At 40.3% G+C, this 22,587-nt stretch overlaps 1 protein-coding gene across 17 annotated transcripts in view; it reads left to right on the forward strand.

Annotated features, from left to right (window-relative positions):
• LOC138761675 (double-stranded RNA-specific editase 1-like) overlaps positions 1 to 22,587 on the forward strand; it is a 400,374-nt gene that overhangs the window by 209,973 nt on the left and 167,814 nt on the right. The gene's annotated exons all lie outside the window — the stretch shown is intronic.

The following is a 22,587-nucleotide window of genomic DNA, read 5'->3' on the forward strand; positions in this document are numbered from 1 at the left end:
TTTTCACTTTAGAATCAGAATTTATTGTCATGAACAAGACTTGTAATTCATTGATTTGTGGCAGTTTCATAGTGCAAACATTTACATAAATCCCTTTACAAAAATAAATAAAATTAGTGCACAAAAAGTCAAAGTAAGGCAGTGTCTTTGGTTCATGGATCATTCAGGAATCTCATGGCAGCAGGGAAGAAATTGAGTGCACGTCTTCAGGCTCCTGTACCTTTTTCCCAATGGTAGCAGAGTGAAGAGGGCATGGCTTAGGTCGTGGGGGTCCTTGAGGTAGAGGATGCTTTCTTAACACACTGCCTCTTGTAGATGTTCTCGATGGAGTGAAGACTGGAGCCCATGAAGTCGTAGCCCAAGTTAAGAACCCTCTGGAGTTTTTTCTCATCCTGAGCATTAGTACCTCTGTACCAGACAGTGATGCAACCAGCCAGAATGCCCTCCACAGTACACCTGTAGAAGTTTTTGAGTGTCTTTGGTGACATATCATATCTCCTCAAACACCTCACAAAGTTTAGCCACTGGCGAACCTTCTTTGTGATTGCATCCACATGGAAGCTCCAGGACAGGTCTTTGAAGATGTTGACACCCAGGAATTTGAAGTTCTTGACCTTGTCTACTAGTGAGCCCTTGATGAGGACTGGTTCATGTTCTCCTGACTTCCTCCTGAAGTCCACAATTATCTCTTTGGTTTTGCTAACATTGAGTGCAAGGTTGTTTGTTTGACAACACTCAACGAGCTGATGTATCTCCCTCCTGTACACTTCCTCATTGCTATTTGTGATTCTGCTGACAATCATGATCTCATCAGCAAATTTGTAGGAACCATTGGAATTGCTGTATGTGTGTGTGCCTAACCATCCAGTCATGCTTGCATAGTGAATAGAGTAGTTGGCCAAGCATGCATCCATGAAGTGCACCTGTACTGATAGTCAGTGAGGAGGAAAAGTTGTTTCAGATTCGTACTGGCTATGGCCTTCTGATGAGAAAGTCAAGAATCCAGTTGCAGAGGGTGGGGTGGGTGCAGAGTGGTGCAGAGGCCAAGGGTTTGGAGTTTGTTGACCAACACTGATGGAATAATGTTTTTGAAGGCTGAGCAGTAGTCATCGAAGAGCATCCATATGTATGAGATGCTGTTTTCTAGTGATCCAACTCTGAGTGGAGAGCCTGTGATGTTGTGTGGCACAATTGCAACAATAGGCGAATTGCAGTGGGTCTACTCCTTTGTTTAGGTACATGTTAATTCTGGCCATGACCAACCTCTCAAAGCATTTCATCATGGTAGATGTTAGTGCTACTGTACGAATGTCGTTGAGGCAGCTCACACTACTCTTCTTGGACACCAGGATGTTTGATGACCTTTGGAAGTAGGTGCAAACCTCTTATTGCAACAATGAGAGATTTAATTTCTATTCACATTTTAATTCTTCTGCTAAGTTATAATACAGGATTGCAGTTTCAAATTGATTATATTTGGTAATCTGCAATGGTAGAATAAAATATTTTTGAGTTTGTAAGATCATCTGGACTGCAAGAATATCTTCGTTAGGCTGTTGGTCATTGACTACAGCTTGATGTTCAACATCATCATACTGGCAAATCTCTTGATTAAATAAAGGGATCTTGGACTCTTTTCATCCCTCTAACTGGATCCTCGATTTTGATATCAACAGACTCCAATTAATGAGGGCTAGAAACATCATCTCTTCATTGACCATCAACGTGTGCACCTCAGGGCTACATGTTTTGTCCCCTTCTCTATTCCACACGCAGTCGTGATCGCATAGACAAGTTCGGCTCCAACGCAGTCGATAAATTTACGAGTCAGATTTGAGGGTGGAGATCGAGAATCTGATTCGGCAGTGCCAGAACAACAATCTTGCTGTTAACATCAACAAGACCAAGGAGTTTATTGTGCATTTTAGGAAGACCATACTGAGGTACCACACACTTATTTGCAAGGATGGGTTAATGGTGGAGAGGATTAGTACCTTCAAGTTGTGGGGATACCACATGTTGGAGGACCTCACACATCGAGGCAACCATGAAGAAGGCAAACCATTATCTCTGCTTTCCAAGAAGTCTGAGGAGATTTGGCATGTCAATCGCAAAAGAAAATTGACTGGTGACACCATGGACACAGAAGGTTGCAGAAAGTAGTAAATATCAAGTAAATCATAGGCTCTTTCTTCCTTCCCATTGAAGACATCTGTGATAGCTACTGCCTCAAGAACACAACCAACATCAGAAAGTACCCTTATCACCCTGGTCTCACTGCTACCTTTGGGCAGAAGCTAGAGAAGCCTGAGATCCAGCACCTCGAGGTTCAAGAACAGTTTTTCTCCAATCGTGTCATGCTTTTGAATCTCCATTACTACTTGAACCATAAATGGGGCAACAAAAAGACCTGTCTTGCACAATTGAAACACCACTTTTTTTCTTGCACTAACTGTTGATTTGAATATTTATCTTTCTTTTATTTTCATTATCTCTTTCCATACTGAGGTCGTTGATTGTATACTATTGTTTTTGTTTTATTCAAAGTGCGTTTGGCAGCAAGCAAGAATTTCAGCACACATGTACATTGTACTTCTGTGTATGACAATAGATTTAATATATATGTGTGTTGTCAATGATTGCCATTCATTTATCTGAACAATTTAACTTGATCCTTATAGTTCTCCAACTGTAGTTACTGACTACTTTGAAATTCTTTTTTTTTTTTTTTTTTAAATTTTTTTATTTTTCACACCATAAATCACATTAGCCATGATATACACTATTTCTTTTCACACATATACAGTGACTTTTTCTCCCCCCCCCCTTTCCTCCCAAACCACCCCCCCCCACCCCCCCCTCTCATCCATTTTAGGTATACAATCTAGGTTGCATTAATCCAGTCAGACAATGTTGTCATTCAACAAAATTACACCAGAAATTCTATTGAGTCCATTCTTTTCTTTCCTTCTCCTTCTATCAACTTAGGTAATGTTTGTCCCCGGTAGGTTTTCGCTATTGTATTTAATGTAAGGCTCCTATACTTGTTCGAATATTTCAATATTATTTCTTAACCAATATGTTATTTTTTTTCCTAATGGAATACATTTATTCATTTAAATTTGGTAGTTTCTTCCTTTTAATTTGGTTATGTATTCCATTAATATTTAAAGACATATAGTTCAGCGTAGCCCTTTTATATTTTGTTTATCTTCTCTTTCCGTTTTTCCATCATTACCTTTCCTCCTTTTCCATTTCTGTTTTCTTATTTTCAACTCTTCATAAGACAACATTCCTACAACATCTAACATTTTCCTTATTCTCCTATTTCTATCTTATTTATCCCCAATCTCCCCTTCACCTCCTGAGTTGTCCTTTATCCCTTGTCGGACAACCACATCTCCCCTCTCCATTTGGATTTGCGAATCCACTCGCAAGCGTCAACTGATTGTGCAGTGACCGCTATTGCCCCCCACCCCGCCTCCCCCAGAAAAGATTTCACTTTTCATATGTCACAAAGGTCCCTCTTTTAATTCCCTCCTTATTCTCTCTATTCCATTACCTTCCCTTATTAATTCTTGTCTATACTATCTATATTTTCCTCTAAGTACAGATACATTCATGTATGCTCATTGTCTCTATTCACTCTTATACCTCTTTACCTGCATACATATCAATCGTGATCATTTTTACTCTCATTACCCGTCTTCATCCCTCAGTCTATTTTTGTCTTTACCCACATACATATCAGTCGTGATCATTTTAACTCTCATTACCCGTCTTCCTCCCTCAGTCTATTTTTGTAATTGTTCTGCAAATTTTCGTGCTTCTTCTGGATCCGAGAATAGTCTGTTTTGCTGTCCTGGAATAAATATTTTCAATACCGCTGGATGCTTTAGTATAAATTTATACCCTTTCTTCCATAAAATCGCCTTTGCTGTATTGAACTCTTTTCTCTTCTTTAGGAGTTCAAAACTTATATCTGGATAAATGAAGATTTTTTGCCCTTTATACTCCAGTGGTTTGTTGCCCTCTTTTACTTTTTCCATTGTCTTCTCCAGTACCTTTTCTCTTGTAGTATATCTTAGGAATTTTACTACAATAGATCTTGGTTTTTGTTGTGGTTGTGGTTTAGAGGCCAATACTCTATGTGCCCTTTCTATTTCCATTTCATGCTGTAGTTCTGGACATCCTAGGGTCTTAGGGATCCACTCTTTTATAAACTCCCTCATATTCTTGCCTTCTTCATCTTCCTTAAGGCCCACTATCTTTATGTTATTTCTTCTGTTATGGTTTTCCATTGTATCTATTTTTTGAGCTAGTAGTTCTTGTGTCTCTTTAGTTTTTTTATTAGATTTCTCCAATTTCTTTTTTAAGTCTTCTACCTCCATTTCTGCTGCTACTGCCCGCTCTTCCATCTTGTCCATTTTTTTTCCCATTTCTGTTAAGGTCATCTCCATTTTAATTATTTTCTCCTCTGTGTTGTTTATTCTTTTTCTTAAATCCTTAAATTCCTGTGTTTGCCATTCTTTAAATGATTCCATGTATCCTCTAATAAGAGCAAGTATATCCTTTACCTTGCCTCTCTTTTCTTCTTCTATTTCACCATACTCTTCCTCTTCTTCTTCCTCTGGGTTGACCATCTGTTGTTTCTTTGTTGCCCTTTCCTCCTCTTCTATTTTGTTTCTATTGTCTTCTGTGGTCTCTTCTTGCTGCAGGTGTTCTGCAGCTGTCGTTGCCGGCTGTGGAGATCGACTCCCCAGCTGGTCCCCCCTCCCGTCGGTGTGTTTTTTGTCATTCGCATCGCGCATGCGCGAAACTTCGCGCATGCGCGGTTGCGCACTTTTGTTCGGCTCTGCGAGCCATTTTTGTAGTCCATTATTTACCGACCTGAGGGAGCGGGTTTCTCTCTCCGCAGCGGGCCTCTTCGGACAGGTAAGGCCTTCACCTTTTTCCTCCTTTGTCTTCTCTTCCTCTCTTCTTACCGTTGCTTTCGACTTTTCTTTTTTTGTCGCCATCTTCTTTCCACCTTTATACTCACTTTTCTGTAACTTTTATTTCTGTGCCTTTGTGTTTTCTCTTGTTTTTCCCGACTTTTCTGGAGAGGGCTGGAGTTCACCGTCCGGCCACTACTCCATCACGTGACTCCTCCGACTACTTTGAAATTCTTGATGTAAAATGTTCAAAAGCCAAAGAAATGTTTTAACTTAATGTAAAATTTCAGTGCTAATTTTGTGTCTGATTTCATGCTCTCTTGTGATAACATTATAAGAATAAGCTGTAACTTCCTTTAACTTTTCTGTATTTGTGTAATTAAATAAACAAGTAACATTTTTAAAAACTCTCCATAAAGTATCCAGCTGCAGAAATAAAATGTCTTCAACATCTTGATAATTAACAAGAACATTGTTCCTTCAAGTGATTTAAATTTATTGTGAGCATTTGATTTACTTTCTTTTTATCTTTCTCACCAGTATTTTTTTTGTATTTACTAAACAAACAGATTCTTTTCTTAAGCTGTGGAATTGTAAAAGGAGCTGTTTAATCATTTTTCCTTTGAATTTTATTTTGAATATGCAATCTTGTTTTATTTCCCACACAAATTGATGTCACCTAACTTAAATACTGATTAATACCAGATATGACTTTTAAATTCTAAAATATTTGGGCACCATGTGAATACAATGATAATTGTAATAACTTTATTGGAAAATTGATGTTGAATTATTTAAATTCTTTCTGAATGCTGGGGCAGGCTGGAGGCATTGTACTCCTGTTTCTTTTGAATTTGGAACTATGGTGCCAGTTTGTGTACCTGCAATATGATTAAATTGCATTTAAAAATTTGAATGGAGGCAAGTTGAACCTCAACAGGATATCACAGCACATATAATCAATTCATTCCTTTCAGATAGTGGGGATAAAGAATTTTAACTTGGCAAAATTATACTACAATTCTTTTTTTCTGTAAATACTTTCAATTCATTGCTTGGCTTCTTGTAATAGATCAGTTAACAAATCAATGCAAACAAGTGGTGTGACATTAAAGAAATGAGAACCACCTTGAAGGCTGGAAAGGTTAATGTAATTTGCATGTTTTGAGGCAAGAAATACAAAATTTGTGAGTTTTCTTCCCTATGGTAAAGTTGAACTGTAAAGTCATCAAAAAAATGGTTTCCATTAATGCCAAGAGAATTCTCTTTCTGTTCTCTGCCTCTTTCCCAAGGGATGGTTATAATTTACTTCTATTTTCACTATACAAGTGCTCCAAAAATATTTGCATTTACTATTAGCTGCAGGCAGTTTCTCCAAATTTTTACAAAAGCCATGTGTACTACACAGTTGATTTATAGATGGAAATCAGTGCAAGCAAGCAAAAACAAGTTAAAAAATCTTTCTGTTCAAATAATTCTAAATATAATCTGAGCTTTATATATAAATTAAAATTCCTAAATTATTGTTAAAACATTCCATTTAACTCTTTCTTGTAAACACATAGAACAGTACCACACAAGAAATGGCCCTTTGAGTCATAATGTTGGTGCTGAACATGATGCCAAATTAAACTGTCTTTTGCCTCCATATGATCCATATCCCTGTGTTCACTGCATATTCATGTATCTGTCTAAAAACCTATTCAAATGCTACTATTGTATCTGCTTCCACCATTTTCCCAGGAGGCTCATTCCAGGAGCCCAGCTTTTAGGATTAAAATGTCCGAAAGTTTGAACCCTACTTCATTTTTGTATTGTACAAAACCAGAGCAAAGATATTTTGAGATGAGAAAGACAAGCATTTCAATTCTGATAAATTACAATGTTAAGTTTGATTGTCCATTTATTGGGAATTCAAGTCAAGCCTATTGTCATCTGATTGTTCAAATACAATCTGATAAAACAGAGTTCTCCAGCCCTCGGTGCAAAACACGAATTAATCTGCTTGGCACTTTGGTATTGTCTAATCTCCATGATAGTACTCATTTTTATATTGTGAATACAAATTCCCATTTTTGTTTGTATAAGCAGTACTCCAGGGTGCTGCATTAGAGAATTGCCTTGAAAATAAATTTCAACCTTCAGCTTGAAAATCAGGCTGGGAATAGGATCTGGGTTGAGAATTAATGCATTTTCTCTGATCAATATTACACAAAATATCACATGAATCCCAAGGCCATTTAGCCTTTGGTTTCAACCTCTTGCACGCCTTCTTTCCTCTACTTCAACTTAATAATAGAAGCATGTACTTGCATTCATAACTTAAAATGTTTCAGCCTAGAATGGAGTTTTGATGAAGTGTTCCTGCCCATATTCTTGACCATTTATTTTCTCCCATGAATGCTGTTAAGCCTGTTGAGTTCTTTCAGCAAACTGTTTTGGAAAAGTAGAAATTTCATTCAGTTATTCAAAATCAGGTAAATGGCAGATGAGTCAGGAGAGTTGTAATATTCTAAAAGACAGAGAAACAATAGCAAAGGATTCCATGTTGTGGAAAATGAGCAGATAAGTGAGATTATTTTGATAACTTCATCTAAGAATCACCACAGTGACTGAATGGCCTCCTTCAGAGTTCTGGACTTTCAGAACTGTTGTGAATAACTAGTGTTATCGAAACAAACGTTGAATGCATTGTACTTAATCCAAATTATTGCTGCTGGTAAATGGAGTACAACTTATGTTTTTGTTGATGTCATTTGGAACTGAAGACAGTTATCTAAAAACTTGGAAAATGAACTATTTAACTTTCAATATTTGTGAACTTATTAATATTCTATTTTTCACATACTTTAGAAAAAAAAACAGAATTTTCAGAATTTTAAGTCATAGAGTTTATTGTGAGGGTTGATGGGCCTTCGTGAGTTCTTGAACGGCTTGCTTTTCAGCTTGTTAAATGTGGACTAATGTTGCTGTATTGCACAGTTCTTCCAAACCCCAGTTGGAATTGCTAAACCTCTGCTTGTTTCCATGATACAGCGTAGGCAACAAAGTGGAATTGATATTATGGTTACAGAGAGGAGAGGAGCTTAGGGACCTTGGTATAAATTAGACTTGTCAAAATGATTTTGCAGCAGCTGGCTCAAAAAGCAAGGTAGAACTAAATGTGCCAAAATATAAATGTAAAAACATTTTATTGTTTCATTTCTATGATTTGATTTGCCTGCATGAAATTTATCAATAGAGGTTTCAGATGGACCAACTAGATTTCCTACGTATGTATCGAATTTCATAAAAAAAGTTAATGCTGTCTTGCTGCAGAATTCTCTTGAATAGATTTTTAATGAAGATATGATTTGTCCATATGTATGCAACAACACCCAAGAAAAATGTTGATAGCAATGTCTGAAAATAAAATGGCAGTGGTGCCACAGCTGTTGTAACGGCAGCACTTGCTGCTGTTGTGAACCCGGAGAAACGGAGAGACAGTGCTGCTTCTTTGGGTCCTACCATCCAGTCCAAATGCCAATGGCTCCATACAAGCTTTAAAAGGCCTATTAAAGAAGCCCACTATTTTTTTTAAAAATCCAAGGGATCTGTGCTGGGCAGCACCCCATGAGGGGTTTCATACATGGGGAAGCAGCGGACTGATGCAGGCACCAGAAATGAGGCAAGCACCCCGTTGAGAAGAAGAAGCCCCTGTTGTGAGCGGCACCAGGCAATGTTTTCTTATGCTTGCTTCATGATATACTATGAGCTCTGATATTAACCACAGGTCCAGTTAGCTGTCTTGGAGATTTAATACAGTACACCTCCAATTATCCAAAATGGTTGGGACCAGGCCAATTTCAGAAAAACGATATTTTCATATAACTGGTCATTTTATAAAAACAGCCCAGTAGCAACTCGCTTGTAACAGTGTTTAAACAACAACAAACAACAAGGGAAGGCTTTTTAAGCCTGAAATAACATTTAAATCTCACCAAAAAAACCTGAACAAAATAAGATAAATCCAACACCAAATCTCAAAATTTTACTCTGTGGTTTTTCCAAAATTCCAAATTTTCTTTCAACCTGTGGCGTCAGTTCAGCTCTGAAAACATTTTGGATAACTGAGGATTTCTGATTGTTTTGGATATCCTCATTTATTCCAAATTTTTCAGAGGTGAAATTACATCATTTCAGTGTCGAAAGTTTTTGGATAAATGAGGATTTTTGACTTTAGGAGCCAAATAGACATCACTTCTTGGTCCAAAAAATTTTTGGATAACCCAATTTCAGATAATTGGAGTTGTACTATATATGGTTTGGGCCAACAATCTGCAACAGAACTATTCCAAGTGATGACTGGTCAACCAAAGCTGAAAATTGTCCCAATACTTTGCTCAATCTTTCTTGCTGCAATGGTGAAGCAACATCACAAACACCAGTCTTCACTCCATCAAGGACATAGACAAGAGGCGATGTCTTAAGAAAGCAGCCTTTATCCTCTGTCTTAAGAAAACAGCTTCCATCCTCAAGGACCCCCACCACCCAGGCAATGCCCTCTTCACACTGCTACCATCAGGGGAAAAAGGTACAAGAGCCTGAAGACAACCAGCCAGTAGCCCACGGACAGCTTCTTCCCCTCTGCCATCAGATTTCTGAATGGTCAATGAACCATACTTTCTCCTATTTTTTTGCACTATTTATTTATTTTTGAAATGTAATTTACAGCAATATTTGTACTGTAATGCTGCCACAAAGCATTGAATTTCGTGACATGTTCATGACAATAATTCTGATTCAGATTTGAATTCTCACTATTGTCTTCAGATTGAAGGTACAGAAGCCTGACAACCAGCAATTCTCGGTTCATGAATAGTTTCCTTCCACTGTCTAAGGCCCTGCCTGTGTGTAGAGACATGGAGATTCTAATTCAAAAGGGGAATACGTGCAAGTTCATCTCTAGGATGCAACTCCTATTCCAAAGTGAGGACCCGAAACTGGGCTTACACAAGTCAAGGGAATCGTGAGAGACAAGCTTGGGCACAACAATCCATGAGTGGTGCTGGTCAGATTTGTACCTGGACAGCATGACAGCAGTTATTAATGCCAGGTACAGATTGGTACAATACAATTTCCTGCATCAGCTATACCTTACACTGCAAAAATTATTTAAATCTAAATCAGAAATTTATGTAATATGCTTTAGGTGTGGTGTGGAGATTCTAACCTTTATCCATTCAATCTGGCTGTGTACAAAGGTGAGATCCTTCTGGGAGGACCTGGGGAACATTCTGAAAAAAGTTACAAAGGTGGATTTTCCACAGGATCTGTCTGGAATTGTACTTCATGGGAAACATTATGGACATGAGTTTTAAACTGTCCAGATACGAAATTCAGTTTGTGACGGTTGCCTTGTTGGTAGCCAGGAAGTGTATAGCAGTCACGTGGAAGTCTGACTCCCAACTAAACATTCCATCATGCAATGGTATACAGAAATGCAGAGTTGTATTTCCCTGGAGAAAATCACATAATTTGAGGAGGAAATATGGCACATTTATTAGGGTGTGACGACCTTATCTGCAACACTTTGGTACGCAGATATAATTATACCCATTCTGAATAAAGGAAACGCAACAATCCATGCCAAAAGTGAAATGATTGAGATCAGTGAAGTGGGTCGTGGCTCAGATGACGTGCTCTTGCATTTTGTTCCTTACCTTTTTCATTTTAAGTTTCTTTGGGTTTTTCTTAAGTTCCCTTAAGGGTTTGTGACTTTACCAATATTTTGTTCTTTGTATTTGTTTAACTTATAAAATCTTTTTTTTTGTATTAAGGTAGGGGAAAAATAGACTCTTATGTTTTATACTATTTTTGAAAGAAATTGCATTGCTTGTTTTGATTTGTATGGGTCCTTGAAAAATCAAAAATAAAATATTAATAAAAAGTAATTTATTTCCAACAGCTATCAGGCTCTTGAACCTTCCCTTCTATTAGTCATGGAATAGTCCACCTCTGCACTATTGTAATGCCACTTTTTCCTTGCAGTATTTTAACTGTCAATATTTCTCATCTCTTGGATTATTGCTTTTGAATTTAACGTAAACTATTGTGATTGTTTTATTTAAACAGAGTACCTGTTTGTACATGTGTACAATAAACCCATTATCATGATCAGACTTCACTCTTCCAGACATATTGTAGTGTGTAGCAGATATCCTACACGAAAGAAATTATTGCCAGGCATCTTCCACTCAGTGAAAGCATCATCCTCAACCTTGAGGTACTGTCTGAGAAGGAGATACCTTATACGAGATATTCTGATGAAAGGTTACATGAAACATTAACACTTTTTTCTCTCCACAAACATGAGTATTTCCATTTTTTCTGTTTTTATTTCAGATGCTAAAACATATTTGGAATGAACATATCTTGAATTCACTCACTTTCTTTTGTCAGACAAAATTTAAAATTTTCAGGTTGTCTGATTTTTTTTTAATATATATCATGTTGTTTATTAAATCTGGCTTCCATTTCACAATGTAGTAAATTAATTGGTGTGCTTTTCCATCACAGTCAGCACATGACTTGTGAAAGTCACAGTCAGTTTTCTGTAGCTTTATTTCTGCCTTAAATTCATGTGGAATAATTTAACCTGTTAACTGGGTGATCAGCTAACTGAGTAATGAGGATATTACTGTCAATATATTTTAGTGTGATTTAATTGGCGACCACAACTGGAGTATAACTTGTTATAAAACTGAGAAGTCCTTTGTATTATTGTTGGTGTTCATTGTGGCTGAATCAGTGACTGGTGTTTATCATTGTATCTTTTAAGGATCAGTGAGTCTAGGTTAAAAGTTTGATGGAAAAATTTGTACTTTGTCATGTGTGTATGTATATTTTTTTTGCACATTCTAATTCTGGTAGAAAATTTTAGTTGAATTTTGCTTGTCCTTGTAAAAATGGGGAGATTGGAGAATGAAGTAATGACAGATTTAGTTGTGATTTCACTTGAACATGTGATTTAAAACAAATATTTGTTTTAGTTTTATCACTGTTCCCGTTTGTTAAAATTGGATTTACTTTCGGCATTTTTAAAGGTGAGATGTGTTTAAAAAAAGTTAAAATTACTTTAATTGTTAAGAGTCATGCTGGCCAAATTGATGTTCTGAGCTTGTTGCTTTTCCCTGCACTTGGTCCATTTCTTTTTAAGTCCTTCCTAACCTTAAATCTATCCAAATGTCTCTACGTTATCTCTTCAACATTTTCCTCAGGCAGCTTGTTCCAGATGCAGACCAACCTCTGAGTGAAAAATGTTGCTCCACAGGTCCCTTCTAAATTTATCTCCTCTCACCTTAAACCTATCTCCTCTAGTTCTAAAATCATCTGCTCTGGGGTAAAGACTGAGTGCTTTAATTTTATCCTTGCCCCTCATGTTTTTATAAACCAACATAAGTCTTGCCCTCAGCTTCCTCTGCTGTAGGGAATAAAGACCCAGTCCCAACAACATCCTGGTGAATCTCCTTGCACCTTTTCCAAATTATTGACGTCCTTCCAATACGTAGCAACCAGAATTGCACACAGTTTGCAATCTTACCAATGCCTTATGTTGTTGACTCATGGTCCTAACTTTTGTACATTGTACAGCTGTATCATGAGGTAGAACATAGAACACTACAGCATAATACAGGCCCTTCGGCCCTTGATGTTGTGCTGACCCATATATTCCTTAAAAAGAAAAATATTAAACCCTCCTTACACCGCAACCCTCTATTTTTCTTCCATCCATGTGCCTGTCTAAGAGTCTCTTAAATGCCCCTAATGTTCCAGCCTCCACCACCATTCCTGGCAAGGCATTCCAGGCACCCATAACTCTGCGTTTTAAAAAAAATATTACCCCTGATGTCTCCCCTAAACTTCCCTTCCTTCACTTTGTACACACTTTGGTGTTTGCAGTTCCTGCCCTGGAGAAAAACATGCTGGCTGTCCACCCTATCTCTGTCTAACATAATCTTGTAGACCTCTTTTGTCTTCCCTCCTCCTCCTATGCTCCAAAGAGAAAAGACTCAACTGTGCTGACCTTACTTCATAAGACTTAATTTCCAATCCAGGAAACATTCTGCTCAATCAACTCTGCACCCTCTCCATAGTTTCCACATTCTTCCTATAATGAGGTGACTAGAACGGAACACAATATTCTAAGTGTGGTCTCTCCAGAGATTTGTAGATATGCAATATGACCTCTCTACTTTTGAACTCAATCCCTGTATTAATGAAGCCCAACACCCCTTAGGCCAAGGGTGGCCAACCTTTTACATTCCATGCATGAATTTTTTTCATGCATGAGTTCAGATGGCCCACACAATTCTTGTTCCCCCATTTAATTCTTGTAAAAATATGTTAATACAGACATATTTAGCATTTTTACATGATATATTGATTTAATATAAAACAAGTTATACATTACTTACCTTAATGAGACTTTTGAGTCTATTTTGATTTCACTAAAAATAATTTTAGATTTATTTTCAGTAAAACTCATTTCTTACTCTAAGCTGTGTGAATTTCTGTTATGTATTTTTTAATATTTTATTTTTGTTTTTTCCATAAATATACATATCAAAATTTTCCATTTTCAAGAGATATATTTATTAAAAAAAACTTTTACACAAAAAAACACAATAATTCCCCCCCCCCATCACAATATAAATCCATAGGGCTTTCAGTTGGGTTAATAATAGTGGCAGCTTTTAAAAATTATATTTGGGCTCCTATTTAATCCAAATATGATTGCCATATTTTTATATGTCTTATTTAGATTATATGTGATTTTTTTTTCATAGGTATTCAACTATTCATCCCTGTCTTCCATCTGTAGAGGGGAGTCAGATTTCCACAGCTAAAGCTATTTTAACAAATGAAATTTCGAATTTAGTTAATTTATTACTTATTTCAATAAAATTGCCCAAAAGATAAAGTTCAGGGTCGTCCATGAAGGCCACCCCTGTTCCCTGTTAGTAATTCAGTAATATTCTGCCAGAAAGGTCTCATCTTCACACACGACTACATAGCATTTAAAAACATTCATATTTCTATTCCACATCGAAAGCATATATTTGATACTTCCGATTTTGATTTATTTAATTTCTGTGGTGTGAGGTATAGTTGGTGTAGGAAATTATCATCTTTATCTTGCATTTATAATTGATGTCATTGCTATCCAAGCACCAATCAGACCAACATCTATCCATTATTGCAGCTCCTAAATCCGATTCCCATCTCCCTCTCGATCTCTGTGAACCTGGTTTTGCACTTTCATTTTGGAGAGCAAAGTACATTTTAGATAAAAATTTAGGTGTATTTCCTAGCCAAATCTTTTTTTCCATCTCACACATTTCAGGTGGGGCCAAGTTTGGTCCCCATCTGTTCGTTGATGCATCGAATAACCAGATAATACAAATGCTTTACTGTTAAATTCAACAATACATGTATAACAGGAGCCCCTGGAAATGGCATCTGTCACTAGCCAAGCTCCGTCTCCTTTTTTAACTAGCGTTCTGTGCGGGGACTCGCACATGCACAATAGTGTCATGTGAAATACAGTAGCTGCAGTGGGTACAGACAGCCAATAGAAGCGGCTGTCTACATCCCTTTCTTGGGCAACCCCCTTCACATGTAGGTGTCATACATTACAATAATTATAGTTCAGCAATGAACAGTCAGCCCAATTTAATCCCAATATTTTGGGTTGGGCTTACAAGTGCGCCTGAAGCGAGTTATGTAGTAGCTATTGGTGGAAGTAGATGCATGGGGTGCTTCAGCTTGAAAGGATGTACTATCTGTGGTTTTGGGGTTGCGGCCATTTGTTTCATGGATTGTTACTGAGGGAATTCCGCGTACCCCGGGTTCATGTTCCAGATCCTGGTTTGGAATGGTTCAGGATGGAGGTGGCTGGTTTGTAGTTTCATCAGGAATGGGTGGCTCCCTTACAAGTAGGATGTGTCGACGGTTTCTCCGATACACCCTTCCTTTTGATTTTACCAGGTATGACCTGGACTCCTGGCAGCTCCTTTCCACTATGCCCTTATGGTCGTAGCCCTGCAGAGTCTGCATCCTTATGACTTGTCCTTCTGCTAATGGCATGAGCAGTTGGCTATTTCTGTAATAGCATCTTTTCTGCGTTGGCCTCCTGTTCAGCAGTTGGGATTTAATTTCTTGCGAGTTCTTTAGCTGAGGCTCCAAGAGTCTCCTTACCGTAGGCAGAGTCGTCCGAGTCTGCCTGGACATGAGTTGTTGCGCTGGAGAGCCCAATATGGTGTTGCCAGGGATATTCCTTGGGTTCAGCAGGTTTAGGAACACATCAGTATTTTCCCTGTGGAGCTTCTCCATGAGTGGCTTCACTCTCCTCACGGTTCTTTCAGCCAAGCCGTTTGACTGTGGGTATTCTGGGCTGCTAGAGATATGGTTGAAATCCTATGTTGTTGCAAAGTGTCTGAATTTCTCACTGGTGAACTGGGTGCCATTGTCCGTTAGTAGAGTATGGCGTGCCCCATGCACTGAAAAATGTCTTTTTAACTTGATAATGACTGCCGACGAGGTGACATTGGGTGAAAGGTCTATCTCAAACCATCCAGAGTATGAATCAACAAGAACCAAATACTGTTGTCTGTGCCCTTCAAAAATGTCTGTTTCTATGGTTGACCAGGGGAGGTTCAGCACCATGTGAAGTGCAGCAGCTCTTTCTGTTGGTGTGGTCTGGTGCTATTACACCCTGAACAAGCTTGTACCTCTTGATCTGTGTTCTCAGTCATCCCTGGCTAAAAAACTATGACTCTCGCCCTGCGTTTGGTTGCTTCTGCACCTGGGGAGTATGTCACCTCCGTGCAGGATGTTGACATAAATGTTTTGCAGTGAACTCGGAACTACTGCTCTCAAGCCTTTCATTATTATTCCGTCATCGATGAATAATTCGTGCCGGAATGGGAAGTAGGGTTGCACTTCAGGTGGTAGACAGTGCAGCTTGTCAGGCCAGCCGCCCTTGAGAAAAGTGCTCAAGGTCGTCAAAGTTGTACCTTCAGCCGTGTGGTGTCTCAGTTCATCCAACTGAGAGGAGGAGATGTGCATTACTGTCATTATATCAAACATGTCCTCTTCCTCAGTTTGTTGGATCGTGCATTCACTGGGAGTACGAGATAGCGCATCTGCTAAAAGCATTTATTTTCTGCACTTGTAAATTAAAGTCACTGAAGCCTGAGAATTATTCTCTGTAATCGTGCAGGGGCCGCATGGATGGGCTTTTTCAGAATTGTGACCAGAGGTAAGTGGTCAGTCTCTATGGTCACTGGTTTGCCATAAATGTAGTCGTTGAATTTTGAGCAGACGAAAACTGCTGCCAACAACTCCTCTATTTTGGTGCATCTGGTCTTCGTGGTGGTGAGTGACCTGAATGCGTAGGCCACTGGTTTTCCATCTTGCAGACATGCTGCACCCAGACTGTATTGTGATGCATCACAGGTTAGCATGACTGGTCTTTGTACATCATAGTACAATAGAACAGGTGGGCATGATGTATGCCTTTTTAATGCGTGGAATGTGTTTTGTTGTTGCTCCTGCCAGGGCCAAACCACGTCTTTATGCTTCAACTGCCTTAGCGAGGTGGTAAGATCACTGGTGTTCAGAATGAATTTGACCATACCCAGGAAACGTTGTAGCACTATCTCGTCTGTCAGAACTGGCATTACACTAATTGCTCTAGTCTTTGAAGGGTCTGCCTTCTACGTAAACATGGCCTACATAACCTGTCTGGTTCAGGTGAAATCTGCAGTGTGGGGTTGAGCTTAAGATGAACCTTCCGGGCTTTGTCAAGTACCTTTTTAAAATTTGCAATGTGTTCTTCCAAATCTTTGCCAATTGCACAGGGATACCCCACAAAAATTTGCTCTATTGATCTTTGAAATACTTCGCTGGCTGAATTGATTCCAAATGGCATTCGCAGAAATCGGTATTGGCCAAAACTTGTGCTGAATGTGGTCAACAGTGATGACTTGTAGTAAAGTTTGATTTGCCAGAAGGAATTCTTTGCGCCCAAAACTGAAAAAAAAATGGTTGCGTAGGCCATCTGCGCGGCAACTTCCTCCACAGTACGCATTGAATGGTGTAGTTGTTTTAAAGCTGCATTGAGGTCTCTCGGATTGATGCATATCCTGATCTACTGTCCATCTTTTTACTTAGCAGCCACAATGGAGGACACCCACTTGGTGGGCTCGAATACTGGGGTAATCCTGCCCAGGTCTTCCATCCTGTCCAACTCAGCTTTAACCCTGTCATTCATTGCTATCAGTATATGGCGTGCTGGAAGAACCACAGGCCTCACTTTTCGATTGAGCACATGAAGTATGTCACTGGCAGTTTTCCCAGTTCTTTCGTAAAAAGGTCAATGTACCCAGAAAAGATTTTGTGCATCAGATCATCTTCGGCTGGACTTGTCTGGTATACCTCTCTGCTGAACGAAACAAGATCTATGTCCATGCTTGTGCTCAGTCCTAGCAGAGGCAGGATGTTTTCTTGGACTCTGAAGAATCTTAGTATGTGCAGCTGTCCTTGAACGTAGCACCGCAGGCGCACTGTGCCATCAGTTCTAACTTTGCTGTATACTAGACTTGTGGACTTGGACTTCCTCAGTAGGATGAAGGTTCTTTGTGACATGATGTTGCACTTGGCTGCAGTGTCAAAACTTTCCTTTACCATCGATCTTCATTGTCACAAATGCTTCGTTATTCCTTCTGATTCTTGTTGGTTCTCCTGCCATCTGCAGAGCCAATCCATCAAGGTAATACTTGTCATCCGAGTTGGTTTGTCCTTGCTCAGGTTCCAACTGGTTAATTTTCCTTCTGTATCTGGTTCTTGGGGTGAGTTGCTGCCTAGCTCTGCAGCATCTGCTGAAATTCTTCCATTTCTGGCATGCTCTGCACTGCTGGCCGAACGCCGGCATATCTCTCATCTTGCCACATGGTCGCTGCCACAGTTGCTGCATTCCGTCCTGGGTGAGAGGGTGGCAAGGCTTAGTTGGCTTTGTATTCTTCTGGCTTCCGGCCACTGCCTGATTGCAGGTCTCGCCTGGACTGCGTCTATGTTCGTGCCTTGGTGCTGCAGAGGGGCTAGCTTTCTGCTGTTCTCTTTTGTGGTTTCATCGGCCAGACACTTGGAGAAGGCCTTTGCGAGCTTTAGTTCATTGTCACACAGCAGTGCCCTTTTTGTGCCTTCATCACTGATACCGCAGACCATCCTGTCTTGAATGAACTCCTCACAGAGTGCTCTGAAGTCATAGGTCCTTGCCTTGATTTTTAGATCGCTGACATACAATTGAATCGACTTGCCAGGCCTCTGGTTTCTGGTATTAAATCGTTGTTCTTTTGTGGATTACACATTTCTCAAATTTTTCTTTTTAAACTCTCTGAGCCGTTTCTTGACTCAGCAAGGCTGATAATGATACTCCTTTCATGCATCTCATTTGCATATATGGATGACCTTTCCCTTTCAATGGCCTCGGAGCCCGTTAAATTTAGTTAAATGTATACTTTGATTTGGGCAGACTTATCATTATGCACTACCGTGATGAAAATGTTGTATTCTTGTTCGAATATGCGCCAATTCTCGGCCACATTGTTTTCAAACATGAGTGGGTCAGGCCTTCTGAATCCATCTGCCATTATGGTGCAGTCACAAATGTGTTGCAAACTTTTCACTTGAGGGCTTCAGGTTCAGACTTCTTACGCCATGTTCGTTGATACATCGAATACCCAGACAACACAACACAAATTGGCAACCTCTGATGAATTCTTTACTGTTAACTTCAACAAAACCATGTTTAACAGGAGCCACCAGCCAAGCTCTGTCTCCTTTTTTAACTAGCACGCTTTGCAGGGACTCGCGCAGGTGCAATAGCATCGTGGCGAGTACAGTAGCTACAGTGGGTGCAGACAGCCAATAGAACAGGGGTGTCAAACTCAAATTCACGGAGGGCCAAAATTAAAAACTTGGATTAAGTCGAGGGCCGAACTAAATATTTATTGAAAATTTTCAACAACATCTGCATGTTTTCTCTTCTTTCAACATATGTAATGTTAAACTTTTTCTTATTAAAATAAATGTTTAATAATAGTTTTGGATAAACTCTTTCCAGAAGCATTAACAAATGAGAAATAAAATATTCAATAAATAATATTTCTCTATAGAGGATTTGTCAAATGTTGCTAGTGTGCTGTCGAATAGTAAAATCTGAGGGCTATTGAGATTCCTCAAACATCAAATGGGTGACTGATTGTGGGCATGAACTCTAGCAGGGTTATTTGCCATGCCCTTTTTCCATTGGTACAGATATCCTTTGATTTACACACTTTTCAAGTTTTATGCCTAATGAGCTTGTAACCAGGTGCAGGACCATTTTTAACCAGGAATATATTTATCACTGTGACATGAAACTATTGGAAGATCGTTTTATCCTGAGATTAAAGTTCATAATACTTACTCAGGCCTGTGTGCAGGAAGGCGGGGTTTGCGGCCGATCGGGTTGGACAACGACAGTGCGGGGGCATCGGCTCTTGCTGCAGGGCGGCATCTCGGCGGATCAGCGGCCCCGTCACCGTGAGTCGCGGGTCGGCCTGCGGCAGGGAGGGGGAGTGGGCAACGGTCCTGGCGAGGTCAGGCCCCCCCTGAGTTTCTGCCAGACCCCCCTTGACCTGCTGAGTTTCTCCCGGACCCCTCTTGACCTGCTGAGTTTCTCCCGGACCCCCCTTGACCTGCTGAGTTTCTCCCGGACCTCCCTTGACCTGCTGAGTTTCTCCCGGACCCCCCTTGACCTGCTGAGTTTCTCCCAGACCCCCTCCCCTTGACCTGCTGAGTTTCTCCCAGACCCCCTTCCCTTGACCTTCTGAGTTTCTCCCGGACCCCTCCCCCTTGACTTGCTGAGTTTCATTCAGACCCTCCTTTGACCTGCTGCGTTTCTCCCGGATCCCCCTTTAACCTGCTGAGTTTCTCCCTTCTGGTGTTTTTACGAGAAACACAGACTTTCGCTCATACATTGATGAGGGGGATCAAGGGCCAAACATTGTCAGGTACCTCTCTGCTGGATAAAGGATACGGTTTAACCCGCTGAGTTTCTCCAGTGTTGGGTTTTCACGAGGTAGAGTCAAAGGGCCGAAGGGCCTGTTTCTGATCTGTAATGTTCTACGGACTCTGCTCTTCTTTCCGTGCCGGTGTCCCAGGACCTTTCCAGGGCAGTCACCACGCTCAGGACCGCGCTGGGATCCCGGTCAGTGGTGGAGGAGCAGGTGAGCACGGCTAATCCCGATCCAGCCCACGCCACTCCCAAGATTGGCGGGGGGTTCCACCCTACCTGCCCGACCAGCCTCGCTCTCCACGTGTACTCCGGGCACCAGCCGCTGGTCCAGTGGGAAGGCGCAGGGTGGCCGGTGGCCAGCGCCCCCATCGCCCGGCGGGGAGCCCCAATCTTCCCTCCAGCGTCCCGATTCCATCTGCAGCTCTAAGAAACGCTGTGCCACTGGGGTTCCGGGCGCTGGGAAGCGGCTTTGGCTTCCCCTGACACCGGCCAGGCCGCGCTGCGGTGGGGGGGTTGGCGGGGGGACACAACAGCGTGTTTATAAAACCACCCACCACTACTTTTCAAGGACCAGGATTTTTCTCTCTCTCTCTCACCCTGGGACACAGCGATTACTGTGCATGCGCTATACTGGCGCGGCGGCCAGTGGGCCACCTCTAATACATTTTTGATATGATCTTGCAGGCCAAATATAATTATATCACGGGCCAAATTTGGCCCGCGGGCCAGAGTTTGACATGTGTGCAATAGAAGCAGCTGTCTACACCATCTTTCTCTTAAGAGCAATCTTAACTGGAGAAAGCAAAAGAATGTCCCATTAGCTACTCCATACTTATTTCTTTATTGTTCAAAAGACTTATCTTATTCCTTTGTCATACCATGAATACAATATTTTGTTATCCAGATTCATAAGCAGTAGTACATTTTTACAAAATGGTTTCCTCAGTGATATACCTGTTTTTCCTGATACATTCATTTATTTCTTGCCATATTCAAATTGTGTATTAATATAGGATTGTTGTTGACTTAACATTCCACATAACGTCCTTAATTGTCTCCTCTTTTATTGAATTCAGTTGCATTTGAATCCACGAAGGGGGACTATTTTCTTCAAAGAAAGATGATAGAAATCTTGCTTGTGCTGTTGAGGCCTTTTCATTGTCAGCCTCCAAGCTGAATGAAAAGGTATTTCTTACTTACAGGCCCAGGGAAATGTGCTCCAATGTCCTCTTTCAGCCTAGAGGCGGCTGGGGTGTTGATGCGGCGTTCAAGAGGCATGGCTAGTGGTGCCATAACGCCATACATATGTGCTGATTAATGGCCGATCGATACCCATAATCCCCACGCAGTGGGAACCGTTGGTTGACTGAGTAGTTCCCACTGTGTGGGGGATTATAGGTAACAGAGTCAGCCATTACTCGGCAAAGTGTCAAACAGTCCCAAAATGCCAAGGTTGTTCTACATGCAAGATGTGTTGGCAGCAGCAACAAGAAATTTCAATTTTCACCTGTGTCTGCTCATTGAAACAGGCTGTGTAAGGGTGTGCATGACAGCCCTGGTGTTTGGTCTGGGTCTGGCTGCCAGTGTTTGGCCAGGATGGGGGGGGTGCATGCAGAATGGTGGCAGTGGGAAGGGCTGAGCGGTTGGAGGGGTGCTGACTGGGACATCACTGCCGCCGGCTGCCTGTGCCCAGCAGCAGTTAAGGTGGTAGTTCCTGGGTTGTGGGCTGATGACATCAGCAGCCCGCCCCTTTAGGGTTGCTCCAAATAGTTCCCCGTCCCTAGATCCCTAGTAGGGCCTTCACCTCGTCCTTGACACTATGGTCGGGGATGATCACTTGAGGCACATCAAATGCGGACGTGCCGCATTCATGGAGGTAAGTGGAGCGAGGTAGAGGCGGATAATATATGCCTTTCCACTCACTCTTTTCTCCACCATGAAAGGACCTATAGATAATACTTCTTAAAATCCAGGAGTCTAAGTCCTCCCAATTTATAGTCCCTTGTTAACTTTTCCACTGCAATTCTTGGTACTTTGTTATTCCATAGGAATTTTCTTATACATTTATGTAATAATTTAAAGAAATTTTTAGTTAGTGAAACAGGCAACAATTGAAAGAGATACAGTAGTCTTGGCATTACCTTTATTTTTATATAATATACCCTTCCTATTAATGTAATTGGCAGATCTTTCCATTTCTGAAAATCTTTTTTTTCTAATGGAGAGGTATAACTAAGCATATAAGTTCTATAAATTATTATTTGTCATTATTCCTAATTATTTAATTCCATTTTTCTTCCATTTAGATTTATTGCCTTATTGGTATCTTACATAATCAAAATTCTGCAATGGCATTATCTCACTTTTATCCATATTTATTTTATATCCTGATATTCTTCCATATTTTTCTAATATCATTTGTAATCTTATCAATGATTCAGCTGGGTCACCATCATCATCAGCAAATAAACTGATGTTATGTTCTTCCTGTCCAACTCTGAAGCCCTTAATATCCAGATCTCGTATAATCTCTGCCAGAGGTTCAATAGG

Source organism: Narcine bancroftii, chromosome 4 (assembly GCF_036971445.1).
Source record: "Narcine bancroftii isolate sNarBan1 chromosome 4, sNarBan1.hap1, whole genome shotgun sequence".
NCBI classification, from domain to species: domain Eukaryota; kingdom Metazoa; phylum Chordata; class Chondrichthyes; order Torpediniformes; family Narcinidae; genus Narcine; species Narcine bancroftii.